Below are 9,052 nucleotides of genomic sequence, written 5' to 3'. Positions count from 1 at the left end.
TAGAATTTCATTTATTTAGTGTATTGTTTGTATGAATACCTGGAGGTTTTCTACAGCTACAGAGCGGCATCTCGCGTCTGGATTTTGTTCCACGGTGAGCCAGAGGGAGAAGCAGCACTTCCCAAATTCTTCTGGAGCAGTGCTAATTGCAGTCCTTTAAACATGCATTAAAAAGGCCACATGTGAAATGGGAAGAGCAATTACGAAAAGAGGAAAAAGAAATGTTGAGCTAGGGACGTGTTGCCATTTTTCTGCTGTTCCTTTATGACAGCGATCTTGTAGGCAGTAAGAAAAGTATTAGGATTTGAATAATGGAGGGTATGAAATGGACCTAAAGTGTAGGTAAGGAAAGGAAAATGTTATTGTAAAATCTTCCTTGGGGCACCATGCAGATGAGGCAGAGAGAGAAAGAGTAATGTGTGTCCTGCATAAGCTTGTCCATGCAAGGCCAAAGCAGAGAGAAGATTTTAAAGTGCAAACACAAGTGTTGTGTATATAAATGAACCAATGAAAGAGCTTAACTTATAAGGCAGGATGATATATAGGACAGAATGTAAAAAAAGAATAAATAGATCTATTAGCTGTTCTGTACAAACTCTAATCAGATATTAGATATTAATGTAAAGAGAAGTTTGATATGAGTAGATGTGTACGGTTAGAGTGTAGAAGTCTGATGTGATATTGAAGTGTCAAAATGTACAAGTTGAACATTGTAAATATGTGGCTTGTGTCTTAGCAGAGGTTCCATAAGTGTCAATGGATTTGTAAGTATTTTCTCTATAATAAGTGCAAATAGATATAATGTAAATAGATGAGCGTAAGTATATAAAAGCTTAGGGGGTGGGAATAAGAAAACAGTTTTGAGAAAAGGTTTTGTTGTATTGCTTCATAAATCCTGGAAGATTTCCGTTTCTCGGAAGGTCCAAACAGTAGAATGTTTTTCATAGAGTGCACAGACCGATGCAGCCAGAATCCAAAAGTGTGCAGATTGTCACGGGCATAAAGAAAATCCAAAAGCCATAATTTTCATGTTGAGGAAAAGCACTGGAGTGTCCTCACATGTAGAATTTTGAAAAAGCAGCCTCCTTGTCTGGAAATTTCACATTCTAGATACGGAAAAAAGCACCAGGCTGCCAAACACAGCAGGGTGTGGTGACAGTCAGTCAGTTTGGAGGTATGGCCATAGGTGATCTGGTGCTGGGGCAGTTAGACAGCAGGGTGTGGTGACAGTGGGTCAGTTTGGAGGTACGGTCGTGGGTGACCCGGCGCCAGGTCAGTTAGCCGGAGCGCTTTGATTATCGTGGGTGCATCTGCTGCCACCGGTTACCTGGGGAGTTCCACTGCTGCTGGGGAGTTCCACTGCTGCTGTCATTGCCACCACGGGCCTTGGCCTCGTCCTGGCTCAGAGGTTGTTCTTCCTGGCTTTTCTTTGCTGCCTCCCCAAAGTGCTGCTGCCTCCCTCTCCACCCTGCTCTGCTGTGGCCAGCTGCAGCGTGCAGAGGGTGCTGTGGCTGTGCTCTGCCGGGTTCCCTGTGTGGAAGCAGAGAAGCTGCAGTGGTGGCAGCAAAATTACACCAGAATGCTGCTTTTCAGCCACAATGTGCTCACTATGCTTCTTTCTGCTTCAGCAAGCTCCTGGCAGCTTTTGCACTGAGGGGCATAAGGTGCAGCTAAAAGGAACGAAAAGGAGCTTGCCACGACTTCAGATATGCATATCTGCACGAGATATACTTGTCCCAGAAGGAAGCAGGTGAAGAGAAGGCCTTCTTCCAATACCCCCCTCCGCAAGCAGCCTTCCCCGGCTGAAGTGAGCCCTTCGCGGCTTTCTCGCCCTAAAGCGCGTTTTAGCTCCGGACAAGCTCTGCTGCTCTCCGGCTGTGCGCAGAAAGCGAGAAAACCAGCTGCTGAGCACACTGCAGCAGAGTTCGTGTCAGAACTCGTTCAAATTACACCAGAATGCTGCTTTTCAGCCACAATGTGCTCACAAAGCTTCTTTCTGCTTCAGCAAGCTCCTGGCAGCTTATGCACTGAGGGGCATAAGGTGCAGCTAAAAGGAACGAAAAGGAGCTTGCCACGACTTCAGATATGCATATCTGCACGAGATAGAGCTGTCCCAGTAAGAAGCACGTGAAGAGAAGGCTTTCTTCCAATACCCCCCTCCGCAAGCAGCCTTCCCCGGCTGAAGTGAGCCCTTCGCGGCTTTCTCGCCCTAAAGCGCGTTTTAGCTCCGGACAAGCTCTGCTGCTCTCCGGCTGAGCGCAGAAAGCGAGCAAACCAGCTGCTGAGCACACTGCAGCAGTGTTCGTTCAGAACTCGTTCAAATTACAGCAGAATGCTGCTTTTCAGCCACAATGTGCTCAGAATGCTTCTTTCTGCTTCAGCAAGCTCCTGGCGGCCTTCGCACTGAGGGGCATAACGTGCAGCTAAAAGGAACGAAAAGGAGCTTGCCACGACTTCAGATATGCATATCTGCACGAGATATACTTGTCCCAGAAGGAAGCAGGTGAAGAGAAGGCTTTCTTCCAATACCCCCCTCCGCAAGCAGCCTTCCCCGGCTGAAGTGAGCCCTTCGCGGCTTTCTCGCCCTAAAGCGCGTTTTAGCTCCGGACAAGCTCTGCTGCTCTCCGCCTGTGCGCAGAAAGCGAGCAAACAAGCTGCTGAGCACACTGAAGCAGTCTTCGTGTCAGAACTCGTTCAAATTACACCAGAATGCTGCTTTTCAGCCACAATGTGCTCACAATGCTTCTTTCTGCTTCAGCAAGCTCATGGCAGCTTTTGCACTGAGGGGCATAAGGTGCAGCTTGACATGAGTTCATCCACACCAAACAGTTCTATCAGAAGCGTGGCCTGGGCCGCTCACACGTTCAGATGGAACAATTATACAACCAGCACCTGCAAATGTTCCCTTTGGGATAATTTTTTTAAACTTTTTTTACTTTTTTTTTTTACTTGCTTCTCTCTGATCTGGCCGAGTGGTACAGTGAGCGGAACAGAGGCTGAGAATCGGCCACCATGTGAGCTGTGTGGCATTTCCTACAGTGGTTGAAGTAAACCTTCTGAACCATCTTTCAGTGTGTCATATAGGGAACAGGGGAGGATGGTTATTGCAGTTATTGTTTCCTCATCAACATGAGATATGTTATTCCTTTAACATGGCATTGAAAGAGTTAGCAAAACTATTTTTTTTCTCTTAGGCCATTTGAAAGCCAAATTTCTGTACATGGATAATGGATGAGGTGCAGTTCTGTAAGGCTCATGTAACGGAGCCTTACGAATCAGAATTAATCCTGAAGTGTATTTCTGCAGGCTATGCACGTGGTATGCAGTTCACACACAGGTAATAAGCATGTGCAGGTATAAGGCTAAGCACCTTATGTACCGTCCATTATTAGATAAAATATTTGGAAAAATGTGTACGAGTTTTGAGATCAGCATAGCCACATTTGTAATGTAGGAAGTGGTAGCAACATCATCCAAACCCTGAAGTTTTCAAGAGTTTAAAGTGATGCTGTTCTGTATTGAAATTGATACAGACTTGATGTGCCAATATTTCTATGTATGAACCCAGATTTGCAAAGCATGGGAACTGTTCTCCAAGGGAAAGTATTTAATGAATTTTTTCTACTCTTTCTAGCCATACCTGGAGGTTTGTGCACCGATGGACCGGCACCTTCTGACTGGATTCCGTGCTCTGATGAGCAAGGTAGGGAAGTAGCAGTTCACAAGTCCTTCTGCAGCAGTGAGAATTGCAGGCCCTTAAAGCTGCATGGAAAAGAGCAGCTATGAGATGGGAAGAGCAAATAGATAAAGAGTGAAAAACATCATCTTGAGCTAGGAAGTTCTACAATTTTTCTGTTGTCCATTTATGATTGTGCTCTTCCACGTACTAGAAAAAGTTTCAGGATGTAAAGAATTTAGGGAATGAAATGGAAATGAAATAGAGGGTATCAAAGCAAAAAGGCCCTGCTAAATATTCTTTGGGAAACTATGGCCATGAATGAGAGAGAGAAAGAACAAGGAGTTTCCTGAATGAATTTACAGAAAACAAATCCCAGTGCCTCTTTCTAGGTAAGTGTGGACATTGGCTATGTTGTAAAAGAGGAACTGTAATTTTCAGAAGTATGCAGAGGTATGAAAAAAAAGCTCTAACCAAGTGCAAAATGTCAGAGGATACAGGCTTCCAAGCTTCCCTCAGGTGCAGTTTTCTGTGCTTGGTACCAGCAAGCCAGGGAAGAGGGAAAGAACTTTGAGGTTTTTTTCCTAAGGGAAGGACATGTGTCCAGGTGCCTGCAGTGCATTGTTGCTTCAGAAGTGTCGTTTTTGAGCCTCACTATCAGTAAGAAGTAATTGTTCACGTGTTGCCGCTGGAGTAGCTGAAGCATGTTCCATAATTACCAAATGCAGGTAATCCAGCTCTTGCAGGAATATTGAAAAGATTATCTGCCTTGCAGCAAAGCTGTTGTCTACCTTTCTGGGTGGACATTTATAGCCAATGCCCAGTACACAGTGCCTTCCGAATATAGTTATGAAAATGAAGGAGATGACCTAGATAGATAGTAAAAAGGAAGTGTTGCATTGAAGAAAGGATAATTGAAGAAAGCACCCACCTTTCATGTGGATCATCACAGAGCTGTAGCCACAATGTCAGGCCTGTAAGAATTTCTTGCCAAGAGTCAGAATGGAGTTCAGAAGTGCTGTAGAAGCAGGTGGTTTGACTTGCTAAAGAAGAGAAAGAAATGATATTAATTTACCCAATGTGGAAGGCTTTGTAAATTTTTTTTTCTTTTTGCAGGTATTAATGTAGTGTCCTGCAACGAGAAAAAAAGGGTAGGGAGGGGTCAGGCAATAAATGTGTTTTGGGTTAATGATAAGATTTTTTTTTTTGAGAGTGAAGGGTTTTGATTTTTTTTTTTTTTATTTTTAATAGAATTTTTTAGATGGAAGTGAAGAAAAAATTATTTATTTAATAAAATTACGCAGAGTGTTTTATAAGGCACAGGGGAAGGGAAAAAAATAAGGTGAAAGGTAGTTATTTAATTTGATTAAAAAGTTTTTTTTTTAGACGTAGTTTTTTTTTTTTTTGTTCCCCACCCAGGGCTGGGTGGAGTTTTTTTGGAGAGTTTTGATGTTTTTTGGTTTTTTTGGGTTTTTGGGTGGTAAAGTAGATTGAAGAGAAGGGGTTTAAATGAGGAAAAAGAAGAAGAATGGAAAAAATGGGAATAGAGTTTATTTTGATTTTTGTTTAGTATGTAGTTTTTGCTGGGTGATGAATTTTTTTTTGGAGTAAGGTTTGGAGCAAATGTTTTTAAAATAACTTGTGGTTTTTTTTGTGGCTGGGTGTAGTTAAAGAGATAGGATTATATATTTTTATATTTTTTTTTTGGGTATATAAGTTAATGATAGGGGATAAAGGATTATTATATTATTAATTTAAGATATTTTATGTTTTTTATTTTATAGTGTTGGTTTAAGGTTTATTTTAATATTTTTTAATTTTAAATATATATATATACATATATATAAAATTATGTATAAATAATGTTATGAATGGTGAATGGTGGTATGTTGTTATTTTAATTTTATATGTGGTTTTTATTTAAAATTAAATTTTTTTGAGGGATATATTGTGGTTTTTTTTTTTTGTATTATTTATTAAGTATATTTTGGTTTTTGGGTAAAGATAATTTTATGGATGGGTTTGTTTTTATGTGAGGTAGAATTAATTTAGATAGTTTTTTTTAACAAGTTTTTGGTATGTATTGTTGGGATTTTATTTTTATTTATTGTATGTAGAAGTTTAGATTGGGTAGGATTTGTTTGGTTGATGGAGCCTCGGGTATTGATTAATTAGGTGGTTTTTGTTAAATGTTGTTTTTAATTTTTGTAAGTTTTTTTATTTAATGTTTTTAGGGTGGTTTTTAATAGTTTATTATATTGTTTTATTTTGTTAGTGGTTGGTGTATGATAGGGAATGTGGTATATTTATTTAATGTTATGGTTTTTAGTTTAGTTGTTTATGAGGTTATTTTTAAAATGAGTTTTGTTATTTGATTTAATTTTTTTAGGGGTATTATGTTTTTATAGGATTTGGTTTTTAAGGCCTAGGATGGTGTTATGAGTAGTGGTATGAGGTATAGGGTAGGTTTTTAGTTATTTAGTGGTGGTTTTTATTATTGTGAGTATATAGTGTTTGTTATGGTGGGTTTGAGGTAGTGTGATGTAATTAATTAGTTAGGTTTTTTTATATTTATATTTTGATTATTTTTTATTATATTATAGGGGTTTTATTTGTTTGGTTTGTTTGATGGTAGTATATGTTTTATAGTTATGGATAATTTGAGAGATGTAGTTTATGGTTAGATTTATTTTTTGGTTTTGTGTTTATTTATAGGTGGTATTTTTGTTTTGATGGTTTGAGGTATTATGGGTTTATTGAGTTAGGAATAAATTTTTTTTATGTTGTTAATTTAAGTTTATTTGGGATATTTTTATTTTTGTAGTTTGATTTATTTGTTTATTGTTTTGGTGTTTTTTATTAGTTTGATTTTTGGGGATATGGGTGTTTATATGGTGGATTTTTATAGGTAGTTTTTTTGTTTGGTTAGCGATGTTTTTTTATTTTTTAGTTGTTTAAATTGGGTTTTTTTATGTTGTTAATTAGGTTTTTTTATTTTTTTTAGTTAATTTTATAGAGTATTGGTTATTATTTATGAATTAGTATAAAGGTAGAGTTTTGGTTATTTTTTTTTTTTAGTAATGTTTAGGGTTAATTGAATGGTTTTGAGTTTAGTGAATTGGCTTGATTTACTTTTTTTTTTTAGTTTTTGTAATTTGTTGTGTGGGGTTTTATACAGTTGTTTTTTATTTTTGCTTTGTTTTTATAAGATGATAGGAATTATTAGTGAAAAGAGTGTAGTGTGTTTTATTTGTTGGTAGTTGGTTGTATGGTGGGGTTTTTTTTTGCATGGGTTATTTGTTTTAGTTTTTTTTTTTAGTTAGATTAAAATTTTTATTTTTAGGTTAATTTGTAATTATTTTTAAAATTTTAGGGTGATTTAGATTTTTTTATACGGGTGCGCTGTGTGATAAGGGTAATTTATTTGCTTTATGTGCTATTGGTGGTATGATGAGTAGAGGGAATTTTTGTTTTAAATATTTATTTTAGTATTGGTAGTTGAGGTGTTAGGAGGAGTTGTGGTTTTGTGTTAATTATTTTTGAGGTAGTTTGGATTTTTTTATATGTTGTTAGGATTTTTTTTTTTGTTGGGGTGTAGTTGGTTTTAGATTTTTTGTAATTTTGGTTTTAAAATTTTAGTGGTTGGTTTTGGGTTTTATTAGGTATTTTTTGTTAAAGGTTTTAGGATAGGTTATGGTTTTTAGTTGTAGAGTAAAGTACATTTTTTACTTTTGGTTTTGTTTTGATTGGGTTAAGGGTTATTGTATGAGTAATTTTTTGTTTGATTTGGGTGAAGGTTTGTTGTTGTTTAGGGTTTTAATGGAAATTATTTTTTTAATGGGTAATTAGGTAGAGAGGATTTATAATTTGGCTGTACTCAGGGATGTGTATTTTTTAAAAGTTTATAGTTTTTAGGAAAGTTTGTGGGTTTTTTTTGTTGGTTGGGGGGATATTGTGATGATTTTATTGATAATTTTAGTAGGAATTTGATGTTGTTTATTTTGTTATTTTATTTTTAGGAATTGGATTTTTTTGGTAGGTTTTTTGATTTTGTTTTTTTTTATAGTGAAATTGGTTTTTAGGAGAATTTGGATTTTTTTTTTTAAATTTTTTTTTGTTGTGTTTTTTTATATAATGATGTTATTAATGTATTGTAAATGTTTTGGAGTTTTATTTTTTTTAATGTAGTTTGGATTAGTTTATGATAAATGGTGGGATTGTGTTTTTATTTTTGGGGTAATTGGTTTTAGGTGTATTGTATGTTTTTTTTAGGTGAAAGTAAATTGAGGTTTGTATTTTGTTAGAGGAATGGAGAAAAATGTATTTGTAATGTTAATAGTAGTATATTATTTTGTTGCTTTGGATTTTAGTTTATATTGGAGTTTTAGTATGTTTGGTATAGTAGTATTTAGAGGTGGAGTTATTTTATTTAAGGTATGATAGTTTATAGTTAATTTTTATTTTTTTTTAATGTTTTTTGTAGGTTAGATGGGGTTGTTAAAGGATGAATGGGTTTTGTTGATTATTTTTTGGTTTTTTAGTTTATGGATTAGTTTGTGAATGGGAATTACGGTATTACGAGTTGTTTGGTATTGTTGGCGGTGTGTAATTGAGGTTGTAATTGGTATTTGTTGTTTTTTTTTTTAGGAATTTTATTGTAGATGGGTTTTTTGATAGTTTAGGTAAGGTGTTTAATTGTTTTATGTTTTTTGTTTTTACAGTAGTTATTTTAAATGTTTATTTGAGTTTTTTTTGGTTTTTGAAATATTTATTTTGGAGGAAGTTTATATTTAAAATATATGGAGTTTTTGGGTTAGTTATAATGGAATGGTTTTTTTATTTTTTTTTAGTTAGGTTTATTTTAGTTTTTACGAGGGTTAAGTTTTGTGATTTTTTTGTAATGTTGGAAATAGAAATAGGTTTTGTTTTTATATGTTGTGATGGTATTATTGTGTATTGTGTGTTAGTGTTAATTAAAGTTTTGTATTTTTGTGGTTTTGATGTGTTAGGTTATTGAATTTATACTGTTTAAAAAATTTGGGTTTTTTTGGTTTTTATTTGGTTAGAGGTAGGGTTTTTTTAATTATGGTGGGTATTTGTGTTAGAGGTTTTTTTAAGGGAATTAGATATATTGAGTAGAGTTATTTTTTTTTGGTGGAGGTTTTTTTTTGAGTTTTTTTTTTAATTTACGTATTTGTTGTGTTAGGATAGCAGCGGGTTGTTTATTTTATTTGTTTATGGTTTTTTTATTGTTATATAGGAAATATTATAATTTATGTTGAGGGATATATTTAGTTTTTATAGCTGAGGAGTGTTTGCGTGGGGTAGTAGAATTTTTGGTTTGTATTGTTGAGATTTGGAGAAGGTTGTTTTTAA

The 9,052-nt window shown here is 35.4% G+C and overlaps 1 long non-coding RNA gene across 3 annotated transcripts in view; it reads right to left on the bottom strand.

Moving 5' to 3' along the window:
• Nucleotides 1-3,584: 3,584 nt before the first annotated feature.
• LOC146423447 (uncharacterized) overlaps nucleotides 3,585-9,052 on the bottom strand; it is a 169,903-nt gene continuing 164,435 nt past the window's right edge. For 2 of the 3 annotated variants that reach the window (XR_014847530.1, XR_014847531.1), the window contains 2 exons: nucleotides 4,608-4,719; nucleotides 3,585-3,762 (listed from right to left, as the gene is read on the bottom strand). This is a non-coding gene — a long non-coding RNA (uncharacterized LOC146423447). Of the gene's footprint in view, nucleotides 3,763-4,607; nucleotides 4,848-9,052 lie in introns of those variants that run through there. The other variant, XR_014847529.1, reaches the window with a different exon arrangement.

Source organism: Lichenostomus cassidix, unplaced genomic scaffold (genome assembly GCF_008360975.1).
Source record: "Lichenostomus cassidix isolate B80296 unplaced genomic scaffold, HeHo_3.0 HiC_scaffold_742, whole genome shotgun sequence".
In the NCBI taxonomy this organism is placed as follows: domain Eukaryota; kingdom Metazoa; phylum Chordata; class Aves; order Passeriformes; family Meliphagidae; genus Lichenostomus; species Lichenostomus cassidix.
The sequence above is the reverse complement of the archived record's forward strand: the minus strand, read 5'-3'. Positions and strand labels throughout refer to the sequence as shown.